Below are 24,439 nucleotides of genomic sequence, written 5' to 3' on the forward strand. Positions count from 1 at the left end.
TTAGCATAAAGTTAAGACAAAAATGAATGGGGGGGCGTGCCAAGTGGTTCAATTGGTGGAGTGTGTGACTCTTTATCTCAGGGTTGTGAGTTCAAGCCCTGTGGTGGGTATGAAGACCACTTAAAAATTAAATCTTAAAAGGAAAAAAAAAAAAGATAAAGATAAAAGTGAATGAACCAAAATAGCTAGACCAGAAATAGAACCACATACAGAAAGCCAATTGGCATTTGACATAGTTACCAAGGCAATTCAGTAGGGGTAGAGATCATGTTTTCAACAAATTATGCTGGAAATATGGGCTAGCCACATACAAATAATAAAATGAATCTCAAATTTTACCTCACATCATACACAAAAACAAACTCAAAATGGGTCACAGGCCTAACTGTAAACCCCAAATTATAAAACTTCTAGAAAAAAGAATAGGAGAAATTGATTTTCCGTCTGGCAAAGATTTCTTAAATAGAATGAAGAACACATAGTTGGACTTCCAGTTTCTTGTTCATCCTTATAAGAAGTTGGGAAGTTGCCACTGTATTCTAAGAAGTAAAAAAGTGAACAAACTAAAAAGTCAACAGCTCTTCTGAGATCTTTGAGAGAAGTGAGTTTACCAGGAAAACTGTTGTCCCTAGAATTGGAAAGACAGGTGAATAGAGAATCATAGATTACTATGGCAAAAATCCACCAGCAGAAAACTAGGAGCAGTACTGGGGTTAGAGAAAGCTGAACTTTGACAACTTCTAGAAGCTCAGTATGGACAAGTCTAAGAGACAAAAACTCCATGAGGACCCAGTCATAGCCCCCCCACTCCCCACACATTTATCTCATGAAGTTTTACCAGATTCTCATGGGAACCATGTATATTCTGTTTTTCACAATGTTAGCCCTCAGGAGAATTTAAGCACACCCTAAGTTTTTGGTCCTTTAACAGAGCCTAAGCTAAGAGAAGCAAGATACTCGATTCCATTTCATTCAAACCACCCTGTCCCACCTAATAGTGTAAATTTCTGACCCTCCATAAGATTGAACAAGTACAGACAGACATTCACTGTGCTTTTGTTTGCTCATTCATCCAACAAATATTTATTGTACATCTGATGTGTGCTAGGTACTGTATTAAATGAGGATATAGCAGCAAAGAAATACAGTTCCTGCCCTCATAAATTTGATATTCTAGTGTAGAAGAGAGACAACAAGTTAAGTGAACAAACAAATGCACTATGTAATTTTATGTGTAAAAATTTTCCACGAGGAAAAATCAATTCGGTTAAAAACAGTAATGCATGAAATGAATTATCAGAAAGTTTTTGCCTTTGTAAGTGAACTGTGTTCATAATGTTTGATATGCCTGCTGTGGAAATGGAGGTACATAGAGGAAAAATTCCATGTGGACAGTAAAAATATAAAGTGATTAAGAAAAAACAAAACCCTGCAATGAGTAAGTTATTGAATTAGATTGGGTTAACTATGTGATTTTGCTGTTTAGGTATATTGTGATAGGGTGTTGAAGTGAAATTACTGTGTTTGCATTAAAAGCAAGTTCATTAGTGCATTCAAAGGTCAGGTCCTCAGACACTGTGATAGACAACAACATTGAAATATCAGAAGAGATAATGCTTAAGTTGAGTACATTGGCATAGTGACAAAAGTCTAAGTTCTTCTATTCGTCAGCATACACAGAGGCAAAATTTTGATGAGTCACATGTATGAAATTATCAGTAAGAACTTGCCAGGGATGAGATTCATTAAAAAGTTTTGTTTTTGTTCTAGAGATTTAGAAAGTTCTGCAGATCATAAACATGAGGTCTGCTGTTTGACTGTATTGATTAGAATTTCTTAGTATCTTTTCAAGGTGTAAAGGGAAAAATGAACGAAACAAAACAAAAGACCAAAATGAACACATTATTGGGCAACTAATTTATTTTAGGTACCAGGTAAAGCACTTTTGTATATATTATCTCAATGCAAAGAGGAGAAAAAAAATAAAATGATGACATACATAGCAGTGGATTTTTGTGACTTAAACATTTCTTCCACTTATCATAAATAATGGATAAAATGAAGGCAAACTCTGGATGTTTGTAAGTAATGTTTATTTCTGTAAATATGTCCTACTGGGAGAATGGGGCCATAGGGTCTAATTCTCAGTCCCAGGGATTGTGGTTGCTTTGAAGTTCTCACAAACTTTTTCTTTTGATTGAATCATCTATTTTACTGCATAAAAACAGATTTTTATCTTGAAAAACCTGAGGTTTAAAAAAAAAAAAAGATTAGTGTCAGTATCAGTTGAAAGGGTGGAGAACAGAAACATTCAGTGAATTTTTGCTGTTAATTGGAACATATCTTTATAAGCATATAACCCCCGTAAGACAGACCACAAAGACTAGATCAGATCTGGGTATAATGTGCTGAATTTTGGTGCAGAAATGCAGGGTAAAATATTTGTCTCCATGGGGACAGATCCATTACTGCACTTTTCAAAATGTCAAGGTTACATTTGAAAAGTAGTTACAATTTTCTCCCATTTCATAAAGATAATTCTCTGCTTGTACTTCACACATAAAAATCTGTGACTTAATGAAAATTTTCTTCACAGTATTAGGATAATAATCCCAACCTAACATGGGTTAGAGTACAGTATATTTTTTCTTAATCTCCAGATTCCAGGGAATAAAAACATAGTATTGTTGATGATTCAGTAAGTTTGTCTTTTTGAGCACTTCAGTTTTGTAGGAGGTCACAGTTTGTTTCAGAAACTTTGTCAAATTAGGTATCTCTTTTTGGAAATATTAATCCATAAAAGAGGAAAACATATTACTATATGTTTGAGATACTTCTATATAAAATAGCCTACCTCAGATAAATTTAATCTTACTAGATAAAAACTGTACATTTGTGTATATTTGATATGCTTTACGAAGTCCTGATTATATATGCAGTAGCAGTACAGCTGAACATTGCAGTATACTTTTACAACTATTAAACCATCAAAGTTTATTATGGTACAAATGTTAAAAATACTAGTAGCTATTTGGAGGTAGATATTAGATAGTGATGCTTAATGGGATGGAATGAGTGGCAAATGCAAATAAAATTCTCAAATAATTTTAAGGAAAATTAATTTCAATTTATTGGAAATCTTAATATAACAAATACTTTTTAAAGTTCATTTAAGGGAATTCTGGAGGATGGTCAGTTGTAGAAAATCAATAACTAGAAGCATTAAATTAAAACTTCTGTCACAGTGCTGGGGAATGAGAGGACATATGGACAAGATTTTAAAGATTTAAGTAATTTTGCAGATGTCAACAGGTAATTTGCCTTTATATTGGACAATTATTTTTAGTCCATAAACCATTGATACAGAAAAATGGTACAAAAATTATGGCCTTTCCTTGTAGAAATTAAACAGTGTATTTTTATAAGAACTACTCAAACATGAAACATCATTTAGATTTAACTAAATATTATAAATATTATACTTTCCATATGTTAAAAACAGGCATTTTCACATGGATCATCTTTTTTTCAAGATTTCATTTGTTTTTTGAGAGGGAAAGAGAGGGAGAGAGTGCAGGCACACAAGCGGGGTGGGGTAGGGGGAGGGGCAGAGGGAGAAGGAAGCCAACTCCCCACTGAGCAGGGAGCCAAATGCAGGGCTTAGTCCCAGGACCCTGAGATCCTATCTGAGCTGACAGCAGCCACTTTAACAGACTGAGCCACCCAGGCACCTCTTCATGTGGATTATTTTATGTCATCTTCACAATAACCTTGTGGAGCAATTATTTCTATTTTAAAGATAAGCAGATTTGACTTATAGAGTCTAACAAACTTGTTCAGAATCTCAGCTACTTAATAGTCGATGTGAGATCTTTAACTGAGATCTTTTACCCCAAGAATAGTGCTTTTTCCACTACCTACACCAACTCAAATAATTAATAGCTTCATTTGGACATCTCAATAAATCTCTTATTTGTTCAGTAAATATCTACAAAATTTCTAGTATTTCTGATATCTCTGTGTTACATAGTGAAGATTTAAGAGTTACCTTGACTGACCTCAAGTAAATTTTGTTCTTCTGTATGTTGTTTAATATGTTGTTTTTCTCTGGCTGCTTTCAAAACTTTCAAATTAACCATAAATTTGACTGTATGTGAGTAGGTGCTGTTTTCTTTGCATTTACTACGCTTGTGTTCCAATGAGCTTGAATTTGAACTTTATGTTTTTCACCAAATTAAAGAAATAAGCTACATTTCTTCATACATTTATTCTGTCCCTTTGTTTTTTTTTTCTCTCCTGGTACTATCACTGCATATATGTTAGACCATCTTCAATTGTTGCAGTTTTTCTGAGTCTGTTCATTTTTTGCATTTAATTTTCTCTCGTATCTAATGTATTATTTATCTGTCTTAAAGTTCATTTACTTTATCTTCAATATGTTGTTATCCCATTAGGTAAAATTTTTATTTCAGATTGTATTTTTCACTTTCTAATTTCTTTTTTATTTTTCTTTTATAGCTTCTATTCCTTTGCTGAGATTTGTCTTTTTATTCATCATCAATGAAGATAATTTTAGTAGCTTCTTTAAAATCTGTTCTGATTCCAACTACTTGATCCATGTCTAGTTTTGTCTTCATTGATTGTTTTTTTCTTTGAGTGTGGCATTTTTCTGTTTCATTGAAATTTGTGTAATTTAGATTTGTGTTCTGGGTATGAATTATATTGTAGAGATTCTGAATTAGGTTATATACTTTCAAAGAATATTGATTTTTTTTTTGAGTGTTCAGTTTGACAGAACTCAAACTACAATTTTTTCCATGTGGTGCATGGCAAGTTCAGCCAAATATTTAGATATAATGTGGTGTTTCTACCTTATCTCTCTTTTTAGAGCCCCTACCCCGACTCCACTCTGCCCCCTTTTAATTTTTCAGCTGTGTAGTTGTCCCACATTCTGCCCTCCTTTGTTCATCAGTCTAATAAAAATGTCTTATCACTTCCATACTGTAGTTGTACAATATTACACTAATGGCGTCTGCCCTCAGGCTCTGAGTGGTAAAACTAGGAAGCCTACCTAGGATTATTCTCTTCTACCAAGTGCTGACTTACCTATAACATCTGCCTGCTTTGCTCAGTCTTAAGTGCCCTTAGATAATTGTTTTTCTTTACATATTACACTGTAGTTTATGGAATCATACAACATGTGGTGTTTGTACCTGGCTTCTTTCACTTAGCATAATGCTTTAAAATTAATTTTTAATATTGTATATATAATAGATTACTCCCTTATGTTCATATTCTTTTACTATTGAGTAGCCTTTTTTTTGTGTTAATATGCCACAATGTGTTAATCCATTAGCTCTTTAATGAACATTTGGGTTATTTTTAGTTTGGGCTATTATGAATAAAGTTCTTTAAAAATTCAGATAGAAGATGTTGGGTGGAAATATAGTTTTATATTTTTTGGAATTACTTGATCATGTGTAAGTGTTACGTATAACTTAAACTATCAAAAAAGTTTTGTTTTTTTTTTTTCAAAAGCAATAACATTATTTTATATTCCCCTCAACAATGTTTGAGATTTCCTGTAGATCCACATTTGCACTTGATATTATCAGTCTTTTAAACTTAATCATTCTAGGGGTGCCTGGGTGGCTCAGTCAGTTAAGCCGCTGCCTTTGGCTCAGGTCATGATCCCAGGGTTCTGGGCTTGAGTCCCCAGGGAGGCTGTTTCTCCCTCCTCCTACTTCTGCTCTCTCTCTGTCAAATAAATAAATAAAAACTTTAAAAAAAAAACTAGCATTTATGTAGTATTTATGTAGCAATTATGTAGTATTATCTCATGATTTAAATGTGCATTTCTCTAGTGACTAATGCTGTTGAACATATTTTTATATGTTTATTTACCATCTGTATATTTTTTATGTCTTTCAAGTCTCCTGCCTAATTTAAATTTGGTTATCTTAATATTGTTTTGAAATGATTCTTTACATATTCTAGATACAAATCCTCTTTGTATCTATGGTTTGAAAATATTTTCTCCCCAAATCTTTTTAGCCTTTTATTTTCTTACCAGTGTATTTTTCAGAACACCAGTTTCTGATCTTGAAAGTGTTGAACTTGACAGTTTTTAAAAATACTTTGTGATTTTTTAAATTAAACTTTCATAGAGCACTTTTAGGTTCATAGAAAAATTGAGCAATGGTACAGAGATTTCCCATATACCCCATTTAATTATCACCCAAACCCACCATTTTTGTTATGATTCTCTCTTGGCATTGCATATTCTATGATTTTGTACAAATGTATTGTATCCACCATTATACATATGTAGGTATATGCATATATCCACCATTACAGTATCATACAAAATAGTTTCAGAGCCTAAAATCATCTGTGTTCTGCTTATTTCTCTTTCCCTCCCCACTAAGTTCTAGAAACCACTGATCTTTTTGCAGTAAATATTCTGGTGTCTGGATGTATCACAGTTTATTTGTCCATTCACCTTATGAAGGGTGTCTTGGTTGCTATCAATTTTGGTAATTATGAATAAAACAACATTTGTGTATAAGTTGTTCTGCAGGCATTGCTTTAAGCTTGTTTGGGGGGAAATATCAAGTTCTCTAAGGTATTTTAATATTTCTTACAAGGCAGATCTACTGGCAATGAATTTCTGTTTTTTGTTTGAGAAAGTATTTCTTCTTCACTTTTAAAAGGTAATTTTGTAGGGTACAAAATTGTAGATTGATGGGTTTTTTTCCCCTCAACACTTTAAATATTTCACTCCAGTTTTTTGTTTGCATGGTTTTCTGAGAAGTTGAATGTAATTCTTTTTTTTTTTTTTTAAGATTTTATTTATTTATTTGACACAGAGCGAGAGATCACAAGTAGGCAGAGAGGCAGGCAGAGAGAGAGGGGGAAGCAGACTCCCTGCCGACCAGAGAACCCGATGTGGGGCTCGATCCCAGGACTCCGAGATCATGACCTGAGCTGAAGGCAGAGGCTTAACCCACTGAGCCACCCAGGCACCCCTTGAATGTAACTCTTACCTTTGTCCCTCTGTAGATTAAGATTTTTTTCCTCTGGCTTTCTTATGAATCTTTTCTGTATCTTTGATTTTCTGAAGTTTGAATATGATATGCCTTGATGTAGTTTTTGGCATTTATCCTGCTTTCTAGTTCCATGATTTGGTATCTGGTATTAATTTGGGGAAGTTTTCAGTCATTGTTTCAGATGTTTCTTCTAGTATTTCCATTACTTGTATGTTATACCTTTTGTAATTATTCCACAGTCTCTGGATAGTCTGAGGTTGGTTTTTTTGTTTGTTGGTTTTTCAGTCTTTTTCCCTTTGCTTTTAGTTTTGGAAGTTTTGATACCCTCAAACTCAGAGATTCTTTAGTCCAGATGTATTAGTGTCCAGTTTACTAATAAGCTCATCAAAGGCATTCTGCATTGCTGTTAGAGCAGTTTTGTTTTTTGTTTGTTTTTGTTGTGGTTTTATCTCCAGCATTGCTTTTTGACTCTTTCTTAGAATTTCCAAATCTCTGTTTACATTGCCCATCTGTTCTTACATACTGTTTACTTTATCCACAGAGCCCCTTAGCATATTAATCATAGTTGTTTTAAATTCCTGGTCTGATAATCCCAACAACTCTGCCATGTCTTGTTCCTACACTTGCTCTGTCACTTTGAATGGTGTTTTTTCCCATTAGGTATACATTGTAATTTTTTTTTAATAGCTCTCCATGACAAAACAGGTAAAAAGAACTGCTGTAAATAGACCATTGGCAATATGGTGGTGAGGTAAGAGGAATGGAAATGTTCTGTAGTCTGTGGTTAAATCCCAGGCTTTTAGTGAGTCTCTCCCTCTGGAATGTGAACTTCACAAGTGTTTCTCAGGTTTGTTTCACCCCTAATGTGGGAGAGGCTAGCAGGGTGAGTTGGAATTTGGTATTTCCCACCCCCAGGTCTCTTAGGCTGATAACACCCTAGCAGCTTCAGTTCCAGTTAACCAGCTTTACCTAAGGAAAGGGCTTATTAAAAGACTAGAGTGTTCTGGAGTATTTTAAAGTGTTCTGGAGTATTCAGAGTATTTCCTTTCTCTTTGCCAGAAGCAAAGGGAGAATATTCTCTGATATTGACTGTGGGATTCTGGTCAATCTCACAAAACTGTGGGAACCTCTCTGCTTCCCATCTTCCCAGGAAGTTTTTAACTCTAAGACTTGTCTACCCTGAGCCTCTAGCCCTTCCTCAGTTACAGTTCATGTTTTCCTACCTCAACACAGGTATCCATAGTAATTCCTCTCTTAGTCTCTGCTCCCAAAACCCCCAACTCCCTTTATTCACCTTCTGCCTCTTCAGTCTTGAGCAGTGATTTGTTGGCCTTCCCTCTCTTATAAATTCAAGATTTGTTAGAGTCTAAGTCCGTTATAATTTATAGTTGTTAGGAAAGAGGGGCAACTTACAAGCTCTTTATATGTGCAACTAAAAACCAGAAGTCCACTTAATTTCTTGTATAGAATAATTCAGAAAATACAGAAGTCATGTGTAAGTGTGTCCAAATTATATAGAGCTACTAATAAAAAAAAAGATACTTGAATGAGTATTTTGTGATTTTTTTTAAACCAAATTACCTAATACACTGAATTTCCATCAAGCTTTCTGATACTTTTATTATTTATTTATTTACCTACCTTCTGATACTTTAACCAGGGAAATTACATTGCTATATAATATATTTAATAAAGAAATTTACATAGTCATATTAAGATCTGGAACAAGACAAAGATGCTGCTATCACCAATAATTATTAACTTTGCACTGGAGGGCTTGGCTAGCATTATAAGATACAAAAGCAAAACTTACCAAAACAGGCTGTTGCTACATCATTGTGACTACTCCACATGCTTTCTAAGACGCCTTCTTGTCAAGAGTAAACTTGACACCTGATATCATCCCTTTACACCTAGTTTTAGATAATGCTACTGCTGATGATTTTCTTTTATAGACAAATCTTATATCCAGAAAACTCTAAAAGCTAAACATTTGGGGCAACTTGTGGTAAAATCCTCTCCTGACCAGATCTTATTTGTCATCAACCTCTGAAATGGACTCTTAAGAAGCTATTTATAGGGGTGCCTGGGTGGCTCAGTGGTTTAAACCCTCTGCCTTCAGCTCAGGTCATGATCCCAAGGTCCTGAGATCAAGCCCCACATCGGGCTCTCTGCTCATCCCAGAGTCTGCTTCCCTTCCTCTCTCTCTCTGCCTGGCTCTCTGCCTCCTTGTGATCTCCGTCTGTTAAATAAATAAATAAAATCTTATTTAAAAAAGAAGCTATTTATATTGTTTATTTAATATGAAAATTTATGTATTTTTGCTGCAGAATTATTCATGTGGGCTTCCCTAGAACCCATATGGGTTTTATGTGACACATATATAATCCTTATTACTTCACAGTCTGAATTCCATGACACCTATGACTGTGAGGATTTCATATAAGTAACCTATTAAATACTTATTAATAGTATATTTTTATAATCTTCAAAACTGTGCTGCTGTAAGATAGATACTAATAGTATTGCCATTTAACAGTTGAGAAAAATGAGTGGCAGAGAGGTTAAATAATCACCTAATGATACACAGCTTGTAGGTAGTAGAACTGAGGTTTAATTCTGGGCGCCTGGATCGACAGCTCATACTTTCTACTGCGGCTTTCACTAATGGTGGCTTGGGGGTGGGGTGGGGAAATATTTTCTTGTCAGCCCTGTTCAACCCTAAGATAACTATACCTTGCCCCTTTTCATTAAATTGAAAGAGAACTCTGTACTCTAATTAAAAATTTGGAATCTATACCAAGCTACTAAAATATGAATGCCCTTTGTGTATTGCTTATTCTTATCTATCCCAGTTGCTCTGTTCTGTAATACTGACAATGGTTTCCTAATCAAAACTTCCCTTCTTGTCATACCTGAGCTGGTTTGGTCTTCTTTCTTTTCCTCTGTGAACATTACTTTTGTTTTTTGCTTTCCCTTATGCCTGAAAAAAAAAAAATCCAAGTATTCAACAAAGCAAAGCTTATACTTCTTTAATTTTCTATTTAGACAGTCTCTCAATAATGAACTCTCAGTTTCTGGCTTGGACAAAAAGGAGCCCCATCCTGAAAGGTTCTAGATGACTCTACCCTCATTGGCTGGTGAGCTCTGAGACTTGTCTGTGCTTGATATCTAAGAGCCACAGTAAAAGAGACCATAGAGTAGTCCATGGAATCTGGAAATAGGCTTACTTTATTCTTTGGCAGTAATACAAATTTTACTCTTACTTAGCCTAACAATACAGAATCTTCAGCCCGTTGAAAAGAATTTTGTCCCACCCCAGACAATCTGAAAATTCTGAATATCTATCAAAAGGAATCACAGACAGGTCTGATTCACAGGATGTTGCTGTTGTAAACTCGACCCAATTGAGTGTAAGCTCTTGGCAGGTAGAGACTGATTATTCTGTCCTGCATGTTTGTTTTTTATTCAGGAATTAAACAGTACCCTGGATGTCACAATGCTAGCAAAATTTCTTTTATTATAAATTAAATACATTGGTCTAAGACAAAAGGTAATTGGTAGAACTGAGAGAAGGGTGCTTTGCAGAATCCATGCCACTTGGTTCCTCGACAAGAGCAAAACTGCAGAAAAGTTATTCATCAAATGTTTGTATTCTAATTTTAGCTCCTAAGCAATCCAATGAGTAAATGTAGAATAAATTACTTCCCTTATATGTAGCTTTGTTTATTGACATTTTCTATTCGTAAAATAAGAGACATCTATAAAATTTCCAGCATCTACAGTGAGATTGAGCACATGATAAACTTTATTAAGAGATATATATAAATATATTAAAATACATACTTGATAATTTCAGGGTGGCTCAAATGTATCATAAGTAGGAAAAAAATGGAAAATATTATACATATATAAATATATACACATAGATATGAACTCATTTCAATAAAATCATCTGCAAGTGTATGTGAATGTGTATAGAAAAGAATAAATTCCTAGAAGGAAAGCTAATTTGTTATAAATAAAATAGTTGCAAAGTTCAATGAAAGAATCTTCAAAGTAATAAAAATCAAAAAATAAACAGAACAATTTATATGGCTAGGCAAATAAGATTACTACCAAAAGTAGGAAGGCCATTTGTGCATAACTATGTCATAAATAAAAATGAAGTTTCAATACAGAAGTGCAGCTTAATTCAAATTTGAAAGCAAAAGGCATCATAAAATTCCATTACCACGTGGCAACAATTGTATCATTGCATCCCTTTTAATCTGAATATGTGCTCCACTGATTATTTGTTGTTCTTATTTTTAGCAGAAGTGAGATTTTTAGAGTTTAACTCAGGCATGGAGAATTTCAGTATTAGCTTTTCCTATACAGTTAAGCATGGTTACGTATATTAATAATCTATCAAGATCTACTACTACACTTTTGTGAACAGATTGCTTCTCACATGCAAGAGTTTTGAGTAGGTACTACTTTGTTTTGCACTTCTTCCTTTTTAAAATTTGTGAATATACATTTGCATGATTCAAAATTCACAGTGATATAAAAAGGTATACACACAACAGCAAGTTCACAACTTTTCTGGAACCCATTGGAGTGCTGAAGTTGCAAGGCAGTCAACTGGTCCAAAAAAAATCTAAGAAAAGACGGGAGGCTTCAGGGAAATACAAGATAAGAACAGTGGCTTACCATGATAGGATGCGGCTGGACAGCAAGAAGGAGTTATCTGTCCCTCATTGGCAAATCAGCTAGAGTTATTGGAAAATTGGTGGAAAGTGAATGTGCATGGCAAGTGGTGAAGGCCTTGGGAACTGCAAATAATTGGAGGTCTGCTAATTGAGGACTCATAGAAAATTTTGGTCAATTTCTTAGAAAGTTTCCCTTGTGCAGAACTGGAGGAGGGAAACAGTAAGTCGCTCCTGTGGAGATGGGGGTGGGGGGGATTCGCAAGTTTCAACTGAGACATTACTCCTCTATCTTCCCTACAAAACTAAAAATCCTAAACCTGTGAGGGGCTGGTCAGCATAACCTGTGAGGGGATGGTCAGCATATCCTGTGAGGGGATGTGCTCATGGGGTGCTGGTGAAAACCCACTGCAGCTTGGGAAAGGAAATAGGAAAAAAGAAACTTGAAACCCTGGAGGAGGGGCATAAAGATCTACTGGACTCAAACTGCAAAGCAAACTATGGGACTGAGAAGTAGAGTCGCTATGCCCAAGACAAAGATTTAATCAGAGTAGAGAACAACTGCATCTGTGGCCCCCCATCCCCGAGCACATACTGCAGGAAAAGAAGCATCAAGGAATAAGTAACTTGTAAAATACAGACCTTCACTGAGGTCTAGTACAAAGGGAAGATTAGCCTGGAGCAAGCATTGCAATAAAAAGCCCTCTGAAAACCCCTACCCTAAACACAGGGTTGTATTAGAATTTGGAAGGCAGCTATGCTCACTACTATACCACCAACGCTTATATTAGAATTTGAACCCTATGGTACAAATCTGAAAAATCAGGTTTAATGGGTTAAACAAATTGCTCCCCCCACCAAAGTCCTAGCAAGAAGAGCATGCCCATTTCCAAGCGTGAAAACTATTTCCTACAATCTCTTCTGTCCTACATCTTAAAAGATGTACATCTTTTAAGAATAAGCTAGAAAGCATACAAAAAGGTAAGGAAAAAACCAGCACCTTCCTAAGAAACAGAGCAATCATTAAAACCAAACTCGAATATGATAGAGATGTTAGAAGTACCTGAGAGGGAGTTTTAAATAACTATGATTATTATGTTAAAGGCTTTAAAGGAAGAAGTAGACAACATGTAAGACAGGTGGTTAAATTTAGAAATTATAATAAAGATTCCAATAAGAACACCAAAAATGCATAACATAGTCACAAAGAATGTTTTCAGTAGGCTTAATAGTAAATGGGACACAGCCAAAGAGAGAATCCATATACTGGAAGACAGGCATAGAGAAGTCACTCAGAAGAGAATGCAGCCTATGACTAAGAAGTCTTCAGATGAAGGAAATAAACACAATGAAGTGAGTGGGGAAGAAAAACCCAACCTAAGTAATGGAAAATAGTGTTTTGACTGGATAACACAAAGCCTTAAGGCCAAAAGAACTAAAGGGACATTGCATTCTAGTTGGTAACCTTGCTTCACATGCACCTATGGGACATATTATCAGACTGCTTTATATGAGTACTAGGCTTGAACAAATGAACACGTTTTAGTAATGACAGTCAGAGAACTCACTATTGGAAAAAGAAAGGGGCTATGTCCCAAGGACACAGGAGCCACATTTAAAAAGAGCTCTCAGTGACCAATGCGGAAATCATCTAAGCAACAAAATAAATAGTAATAATATTAGGTTATAACCCCCCCCAATAAAATATATGTCCATGGATCTGAAGACTTCAGTTTTTAGCCCAACATATAAAATGATTGGAAATCATTACTCTTATCCTTACAATGAGAAAGCAAAGCTAGACAAACTGAAGTTCAGTGAGTTTCTCAGACACACCAAAGAAATGAGTTTGCAGGGAAAACTGCATTCCCAAAAACTCAAGAGTCTGTTGTATCCAGAGAGATAACACTCCCGAGACTGGCTTACCTGGAGCAGGAGCTGCCAGTCAAGGATCATTTGTGCAGTATGCATTAGGAATTACCGGACTGCAGAGAGACTATAGATGGTGAGAATCTCCTCGAAGCTGCAGTTAGAAGGGACCCCTATACCTTCCCAGGCTTTTCCTCCAGGAACCCCATCAGGTTTTCACTAGGAGATCAGAGAAAGCTCCTAAGGAGCTGGTCCTTGTTCTTCCACAGTTCTTGTTTTCCTCTGTTGTATTCCATTTCATTCCATTTCCCTGGTCCTGATAGGGAAAGAGGGTCATAAGTGTTGCGAAACTCTCACAAACCCTTCCTCTCTAACAAGGGCCTAATCTCCAGGATGGAGAACATCCCTAGAGCATGAATCTGGAAACATATTCCAGTTTGGGGAAAGGAAATAACACTCCCTAGACCTATCATATCTTTCCATGTCACCTAAGGCAGGGTCAACAAAGAAAAGGTCATTGAGGAAATATACTAGAAATATTACAGCTGGAGAGGAGACTAGCAGATAGGAGTGACCAAAGCTCTACTCCTGGAGGAGAAGCAGAAATACCTCAGGCCAAATCCCCAAGACAGGCACATTAAAAGATGGACACTTAATCGGAAGTTTAGAGCACATCCCTTTTTTTCTCCATGACTTATCACAATACTAACAAACCTCCAGAAGTAATAAAGGTGGATTATAGAAAAAGGGCTACAAGACACACACACTCTCTAAAAACAGTACAAAAGGAAACTGAAAGCCGAGAGGGAAGAAAAACAAGATCACCAGAGTAATGCAAAACCTCTGGTGCTTACTGCAAAAATAAACACGCAATGTATCCAAACTCCTAGGCAGATTAACATAAATCCTCATACTAATGGCCTACTTACCTCAGTTACTATTACTTTGTACAATATGTCTGGTCTCAACAAAATTCACAAGGCATTCCAAAAGGCAAGAATAAACACCATCTGAAGAGACAAAACAAGTATCAGAACCAGACTGAAATATAAAAAAGATGTTGGAATTATCTCAGGAAATTTTAAGTAACAATGACTAATATGGTCAGAGCTCTCGAGGGAAAAGTAGATAACATGTAAGACCAGATGGAATGTCAGCAGAAAGATGAGAACTATAAGAAAGGAGAAAAAGGAAATGCTAGAAGTGAAAAACAATATTGGAAATGAAGACGGCCTGTGATGGGTGCCATCAGTAGACTTGACATGGCTGAGGAAAGAATCACTAAGCTTGAATATAAGTAAATAGACGCTTCTCATACTGCAGTGCAAAGAGACAAAAAGAAGGAAAAACGGATAGGATGGGATGAAATGGAAAGGAATAAAGGAGAACCTCCAAGAACCGTGGAGCAATATCAAAAGTTGTGATACACATATAATTAGAATATCAGGGAAGAAAGAATGGAACAGAAGAAATACTTGCAGAAATAATAATGGCTGAGAACATTCCAAATTAATGATAGATACCAAACTGGAGAAACAGAAGTTTAGAGAATAGAATACTCAATACACATAGACACATCACAGAGTTTAACAGCAGAAAAACGAAGATAAAGAGAAAATACTGATGGAATCCAGGTTATTGGGGAACACTTCCCATACAAAGGAACAAGATAAAAGTTACAGCAGACTTCTCATTAAAAGAGAAAAAAAAAAAAGGCACACCAGAGTGTAATGAGATCTTTAAAATGCTTGGGCGCTTGGGGGGCGGAAAAAAACTCTGCATCCATGAATTCTATATCCATTGAGATTATCCTTCCAAAGTAAAAAAGAAATACTTTTTCAGATAAACAAAAACTGGGAGAATTCCCAGACAGCAGACTTGCCCTGCAAAAAATGTTAAAAGAAGATTTTCAAGCATAAGGAAAGAGATATAGATCAGACACTTGAATTTACATAAAAGAAAGGAGAGCATCAGAGAAAGAATAAATGAAGGTAAAATAAATTCTTTTCTTTTGTCTTATTCTTAACTGATCTAAAGGACAAGAAGTTGGGCAGTAGTAGTATTTCAGATATTTATATAAATAAGTGAAATAACAGTGTCACAAGAGAAGGGAAGATTTGGGATACTAGGTTATAATGTATTTGCACTCTGTGTAAAGGAGTAGATTGTTACTTAAAGATGTACTTAGATAATTTTAACATGTATATTGTAAACACTAGGAAAATCACTAAAAAGATTTTTTAAAGGAAGTTTAAATGATAGAAACAGAAAGGAATTAAAATTAAATCATATAAAATATACAGTGAGCGTATACTGACATAAGATTTTATTTATTTATTTGACAGAGAGAGATCACAAGTAGGCAGAGAGGCAGGCAGAGAGAGAGAGAGGAAAGCAGGCCCTCCGCTCAGCGGAGAGCCCGATGCGGGTCTTGATCCCAGGACCCCGGGATCATGACCTGAGCCGAAGGCAGCGGCTTAACCCACTGAGCCACCCAGGCGCCTAAATAAGATATTAAATAAGTAAGAGGTTGAGAAGAAACAACTCCTCCTAACAAAAGAATTTGACTTAATAAACATAGACTGAGGGAAATAAAATGCCACCATTAGAACACCATGGTAGTAATTGCTGTAGTCAACATCCATTGGTGAATGCTAAAATTGGTTGACAATATAAGAAGAAACAGATTTTTACATAGTCTCATCTAAGGTTATCTTTCTTAAAACACTTAGTATTACAAAGGGAAAATAGTGACTTTTCAATGAAAAAACCTTCAGACACCACCTTAGTGTGTGATCAAGATTAACATCACTGGTGATGAGACATATCACATGTGCCCCCTGATAATAATGTACTAAGGAGGGTTCATTTTCTGTGGTCTTCTTCCCCAAAGTATATACCTTTAAGATTGTTGTGAAAAAAACATAATGGAAACCCAAATTAAGGTACCTTCTTCAAAATACCTAACCAACACTCTTCAAAACTGTCATAAAATTGGGGGGAAAAAATAAGGACCTGTCATATTAAAAAAGACTGAAGAGTTATAACAAGTAAATGTAAGGGAATTCTTGGTTGGATGCTGAAACAGAAAGTAAACATTGAAAAACTGGCATCATATGAATAAAATTTGTATTTCAACTAATAGTATTTACTAATGTTAATTTTTTTAGCTATGTGAGATGATAATATTTGGGAAAGCTTGGAGAAAGATATATGGTATTCAGTGTATTATAACTTTCCTGTGAGACAAAAGTATTTCAGAATAATCTGTTAAAGGTATAGAAAAGTCCATCTCAGCTTCATTTCTGTTCAGCTCTATTCTTCTCTCATTCGCAGCTTCATGTTTATCTTTTCAGTGACAATTTATACAAATACAAAGAAATGTCAATATATGCTTAGTTTTCCCTTTTCTTACATATCAGTGTCATACTATATATAGAATCCTAAACATCAGTTTATTCACTTAAAATACATCCTAAAAACTGGTTCATTGAGGTCTTCTCATTCATTTTCACATTTGCATAGAATTCCACTGTGTGAATACACCATAGTTTATTCAAATAAAAATTTGAACTCGTGGGTATCTCTAATCCTCTGAACTCTCGGGTATTTCCAGTCTAATAAAGTTAATATGCTGTGAATAACCTTGTACATTACTTGTTATCTCATACATGGGAAAATATTTCTTTGAGATATATTTCCAGAAATTGGACTACTGGATCAAAGAGTAAATACAACTATAATTGTGGTAGGTATTTTCACGCTCTCTTGCACAATAGTAGGATCATTTTTCATTCCCACCAAAAATATAATAAATTTCTGTTCACCCAGCTTCACTGTGAGGATCCAAAAGTTTTCAAAGTATTTCATTATATGTTATTTTATTGTTTTTCTAATAACATCATGAGATGTTACTATTCCTCTTAAAGTTGAAGAAATTGGGTCTTAAAGAGACTGTCTTCCTCATATAAATAGCTAGCATTACTCCATGATGAATCCATATATAGAGGTAGTCTTGTTGCTATGGAATAAAGTGAACCAGGGCAGTGCTTCATGTGAGCAAACTGGGCAGATGCTACATCAAATTGCTTCACTGGTAGCAATATAACATCAAATAACTACCCCAATTTATTTATTTTCCTATTCTTTCATTTGTTTCTATTATCAACTTGTTAATTTTTTATTTATCTAGCATTCCAGCCTGAATACCAAGAGTATATATATCTCAAAATATAGAATCCACAACTTGAAACAGGCAAAACTAAATTCTCATGTAGAAATCTAGATAGTGGTTACCCTTGGTAGAGTTACAATTGGCAGAATGAAATGGGAAGCTTCTTGGATATTGGTTAGGTCTTGATTCTTGAGCTAGATTCTATGTATGTGTTGTATATTTTTTCTGTGTGTATCTTAGAATTCAATAAAATGTTTACAAAAAAGCATTCCATGGCTTAAACCCTTACCAGACAGTTAGTTTAATTGATTAGTGTTCTTTTAGTTAGTTTAGTTAGTTTGGTTTAGTTCCTTTCATTAATTAGTGTTCTTTTCTTTACCTTAGTAAGGAGTAAGAAGGGTGTTCTCATTCACTCCTCTATGGCCAAACCTTGGCATAAGGACAAAATTTCCATATTTAGATGTGTAAGAAATACTTTTTGTATATAAGTAATGATTTGACTTCTATTGATTCTAGGATGGCACAAAAATATGGAATATCAGTTTGATGTAGGAAAGTCATGTAAAGGTCCATGCGCTTCCTTCCATTCATCTTAGTAACTGCAGGTACAGTCAAGTTTCAGCCTTACTATATAGCTCTTTGAAAGTGGGCTTCCAACAGAGCCCAGGAAGAGAAATCTTTACTCAGACTGTGAGTCTTGAGTTCCAACCTCCCTAAGTGCACCACATAACTAATCTTCGTTGAGTTTGGAAGTTTTCTCTCTGTGTTGCCCAGTGTGCATGTCAGTGTTCCTCAGAGAAACAAGATAGGATATATTAGTTATTATAGAAGATATATATTTGTATAGATAGATAGTACATCTGTAGTTATCTTTCTGTCAAGAGACAGAGAGAAAAAGAGAGATTGAGATTTATTATAGGAATTGGCTAACACAATTAAGGAGATTGAGAAGCCCCATGACCTGCTGTCTGCAAGCTGGAGAACCAAGGAAGCCTCTGATATAATTCAGTCCACCCCCAAAGGCCTGAGAATCAGGAGTGCCCATGTCCAAGGACAGAAGACAATGGATGTCTCAGCTCAAGTAAAAGAGAAAATTTGTCCCCTTTCTGCCTTTCTGTTCTATCCAGACCCTTAGGAGGTTGAATGGTGCCCATGTGGTTTGGTGAGAGGCATCTTTTTCACTTACTCAAATCCCAATCTGTTCCAGAAACACTCTTAACAGTCATGCTCAGATCCAGTGTCTTACCAGCTCTCTGGGCATCCCTTAGCCCAGTTAAGTAGACACATAAAACTAACCATCATCCCAGGATAGTGGTCTGGGCTCTTGATTTTTTTCAGGACTGGGAGACCTCTCCTTTCAAGTCTTGAAAACATCACCAGTTGTTTTGCTGTGCTTGTCCCAGAGCACGCCCTCACTCTAAAGTCTCAAAATTCTCTCTTCATGCTTGCCACCAGTAAAGGATTCCATTGTCATAGGCTTTTAAAAATAAAAACTTAAATATCAGGAAAGGAACATGTCCTCAAGGGACACTACAAAGGCATTCAGCTCCCTGTACAGAGATATTTTTTTAAAAAATAAGAGAAATTGAAAAGGGAAAAATACAATCTGAGAAGAAAATTTTGATAAACTACACTGTTATATATTTTCCAAAGAATCAAACTCTTATTTCAAGTACTATACAAGACCCCCAACAGGTGTGAACTTAGCAATTTTTGTGCTTCTTAAACTATCAAAATGGAGAATACTGCATCCATCAGAACATTTCTGAAAGATTGTCCTTTTTGTGATTGGGAAGAATACTTCAATAAGCTGTCTTTTGGGGGTCAAATGGAGAGTAATGATTAAAACCTCAAAAGCCATCATAAGGTAACAAGAAACTACCTTCAAAGACAAATAGATTCAGTTACCCATAAAGAATATGTTTTATTAGGTACAAAGTAGTGGTTGCCCTTACCCTGATTAAATATTACTCAATGATGTTTCAGAACTCAAGGTAAAAAAGCAGTCATACTCATACGTAATATAAATGTGTCATTCTCCAGAGACTGAAGATATATCCCCCCTTTCCCACAAGACTTTACTAAATTTTCATTTAACATTTTAGAGATTTACGGTTTAATTTTTTAAATATAGTTTGTCATTACTGTAACCTAAGTTGTATCAGTAAACACTATGGTGAAGCCACTATACTTATTTAACTGCGTTAAAAGTCATGGGTCATGATTTAAGGTTTTTTCATATTTTATATATATATATAATATATATAATATGTATATATGTATGCATATATTATTTTTAAGTATTGAAATAACAATACAAAATTCACAATTACTTTTATACATGCTGAAATGGAACTATTAGATTTTCTGATAGGGAAATCAGATACTCAAGGCTCTCTTTATGCTTCTTCGTTCTCCCTGTTTTGTTTGTTTTTCTCCAGGTTGTGTTTTTTAATGGTTGGAGCACTGGGGAGATCAGGCATAGTGGAGAGGGAGTAGAGAAGTGTGTGTGAAGGGGGAGCCTTCATTGTACAGAATGGTCATTAACTGTGATGCAAACGCCAATGTTTCCATGGAAACCTCTGTCCACTACAGAATATACTAGAGCAATTTTTGAACCATTTGTCCATTTGATTAATTATGTCTTTGTGCCAAAGGCAGCTTGGCTTGATTGTCTCATCATGTATTAGAGAAGCTACTGCTCTAACAAATGGGCCTATTGTTTTGGGCCTATTCATCTTGGTGCATCCCTGCGAGCTGATAGACATTTCAACAAAATGACTGTCCCTTAATGAGCTGCAGCCTGTCAGAATTGTTTAGGGCTTCATGCAAGGCAGAGACCATGGTCATGACAGCCTCAGTTATTATGACAATGAGTAGGATGTCTATAAAGGAGTCTCTATAAATACAATGACCCTCATTTTGATATTACATAGTTGCTTTTTTAATTATCAAACTTATGTATATTATAGTCATAAAACACTCCTGAATTTTGTTCCAACATAAGCTATAGAGTTTTCTGACAAACTAAGTGAACATGACCACCAAATCAAAAGAGTAAAATATTTTTCATAATTTAATATGATTGTTCTTGGTTTCCAATTATCTGAAAAATAGTATGAATGCAATTATGGGAACTGGCTAATGGAAGCAAAACCAACATTTTTGTTATATTCTGATGATATTCATGTTGAGTTTCTAGCACTCTAAAATGAGTACAAGCTAATTTTACTTGAATAAGTACTTCTTAAAAAAAAAAACAGCAAAACAAAAACAATCCTTAAAGAAAAAAAAGTGGAGAACCCATAATATTTAAAGGCAAATAAATTTGTTTTTGGTAAATGGGACAAATAAAACATTTTTCTGGCACTCCCAATACATATGAGATGGTTGAATAATAACCTTCTCTGGTTTGAGAGTACACACCTGTTGATTAGCTCTGAAGACTTGGGGTATTATTATCCCAAAGTCCAAGCATCTTTCCTAGGGATCGGTGCTTAATAATAATGTGCACTCTGTCCGTGGTAAATTGTAATTATTCTGCTAAAAAAGAAAGAACATATTGGCAATTTTGATTTCATGTTTGCTCAAAGCAAGAGCAAATTCTCCTTCAGAACAGATGAATGCACTTTGTAAGAGGGTTGGTGTGCCAGTCACAGCCAGAGTCAACATGCCTGAAACATCCCCTTTGCCAAAAGTTAATTATGACACTTAAGAAAAGCTTCCTACATGTTTTTAAATTGTATATTTCAGTTTTGCTTCTCTAGCTCTTCTGTGCTAGGAACAGTCATGGTCTATGCTTTATTTCTCCATACAGAATCAAAGATTAAGTTCTGCCCCTAAAATTCACAGATGGAAATCACCATTCTGTAGCTACCAACAGCCACACTCAGTCAGTTAATAACTGGGGATTAAACTTAATTCAGATTAATTTGTATTAGTATGGAGTTTGTAAATCAATTGCTTTCATATTAATTTACATGTTGTCTAGACATGACATCATGTTAATTCTTTGTGCGGTTCAACTACTAATTAAAGACTTTAAGGGTAACAGATGCAAACTTTTTGTTTAAAGCTCTGAACATAAATCAAGGTTAGAGTGGTGGTCCAGTTTATTTTAGGTTAGGATTTTTTTTTTTTAAGTTGGTACAAAGCTATGTATTAAAGTCTGAAATGGATTTAATTTAGCCAGTTTAACATGGAAATGGCTTCTAATAAAGATGACAGGGACAGATTTAATTGATGGTGAGATAAATTTTAGAAAACCAGGAAAATTGTTAAAAATTAAATTAAAATCCCAAAAACTCAATTGTTACGTAAGACACTGAAAAATTATTAAAATGATTGTTACTTGCAGATTTCAGTTTGTACTTCTACCTTTTCCGTTCAGAGTCTAAACCTTATGTAGTAGAGTAACTGTTCTGTGGAAAGTATTTAATTCTGATAATTCATTTAATTTTAGTATCTTTTGAACTTCTTGGTTCATTAAGATTAATGATCTTAATTTTCTGAATACAGTAAGGAGTTGTGGTAAAAACTAAGCCAACGAAAGCAAATTGGAAGCATTTCCTTCATTTCTTACAACTCTCCAAAATCCAAAAACAAAATTGGTGACCTATGTTCAGGTTGCGGAAACATAATCAGAGGTCTTTTGTTTACTAGTTCACAAATTTTCCTTAAAAACCAGAATTAATAAAAATCCCAACCCTTAAATTTCAGTTTTCCTTATTTGACTTATATCTAAATTTTACGATGGACAAGCCCATTAGAACTGATCATTATTTTCATTTGTTTAAATTTTCCTGAATTGGTTTAGGAAGTGAGCTTTCCCATTTTCAGAATGGATGTTACAGATACCTAGTTTCTTTAAAGCAGCGTCAGTTGTGCATTATGCATTTTATAACCCTGTATTTATTTATTGGAATACCCATTTTCTTCCTACAAAAATAACATTACTTATACACACATGAGGAAGTCACTGCAGAAGACAAAAAGACTCGATGTTATGTCAAAGTGATTCATGTATTCTCTATTTTTGGATGTATAGAAAGGATGAAATGCCATTTCAACACTACCTTTGTTCCCCAGCTTGTTATAGGTATCTTGTATTACTCTTAAGCATGACATTTCTACTCTGCTAGTAATTCTATTGTTTTTTGGTAATCTGTGGGAAAGACTGTCCCTACCAGTAAAATGCCTGAAAATTTAATCTTCATGAAACTATCTTTAAATGTAAATAATCATTAACAACATAAACATTATTCTGTTTATCTATACAACAGTAGTGATTCCTACTGTTACCTGTCCGTGAATAAGTCTTAATTTGGGAGAAGTTTCATGAAGTTTTATTTTCAAAATATCACTTCTTAAGAATTAGTAAAGAACTTTCAACTTAAAATTTGAAAATGAAGTAGGAGGGAATTTCCTTGTACTCTTTACCAAAATTTCACCAAGATGATTTACATTCAAAATAAATTTTACATTCAGAATGGTTTTTGGTGTTCTCTCTCTCTCTTATTCATTCTCTATCTCACCTTATATAAATGTACATATTTATGTATGTATGATATCTTTTTGTTTTTGTTTCTTTTTGTGTGTGTGTTTGATATCTCTTTATTGAAGATAATATTTGAGACTCCAAGGGGACTTCGATTAATAAGTAATCATTTCCCTATTGCTTTGAGTATTATCTAAAACAAACATTTTTTTTTTTAATTTGCCTTGGGTAATTGATGTAGTATACTAAATAATTTTGTTCCCCAGGTTGGACTTACACTCAATCAGTAGTCATAGAAATCACACTGAGGATTTGTAAATGTGATTTCTAAATATATTCAGATCACACCAAATATCTAAGTTGCTCTCTGGATGCAAATGTGCAATAAGAGAAAAACGGACAATCTAGACTTGGGCAGAACACTTTTGTATAAAACGTTTTTACATATTATAAGCAGAAACTTGTTTTATTTATACAGTATATCTTTGGCCCAGCATAATGTTAGTTGAAAGAAAGAAAGCAGTTTCCCCTCCTAGGCATATAAGTTAAGAGTACATCATGACTTCAGTCAAAAGAAAAGAAATTAAGTCAGAGTATTAAAGTTTGAAGCTATGGGATGAAAGTTTTTGGAATGAAAGGATGAGAAGCAGTAAAATTTAACCCCCATCTCGATATTTCTCAAAGTTTTATTTTTATAACTTTGCATTGTTCTGAACAGAATCTCAAAGGATGTGCCAAGATAATCAATTATTAGGTAAAGTTTATAGCTGATCATATGCAAGCTGAATTCTAAGAGATGCTCAAATTTCACAGTCCACACTTTCCATACATTTCTCATTGGGTGGCCTTTAAAAAGTTGTCCTCAATGTGTCCAACCATCCATCCTTCTTTTTCTTACACTTTCTGTGGGTCACTGCCTGGTTTTAGGCCCAGGAACTCAACCCTGGCATTCAACAGTAGAGGGATCTAAATAATCTCTTCTTTTAACCTCAAAGCATTATAGCACTATATATCCTATCCAAATAAGACTGACTTTGCTAGGAATCAAACAGTGAAGATAAATGAAAACTTTGAAGTAACTTGTCTTTTGTTGGCATTTTCATACCATGTTTTCATGAAACCTATTATAATAAGACCAATAAGATAATAATAATACAGT

The sequence above is a fragment of the Neovison vison genome, chromosome 9, assembly GCF_020171115.1.
Source record: "Neovison vison isolate M4711 chromosome 9, ASM_NN_V1, whole genome shotgun sequence".
NCBI lineage: Eukaryota > Metazoa > Chordata > Mammalia > Carnivora > Mustelidae > Neogale > Neogale vison.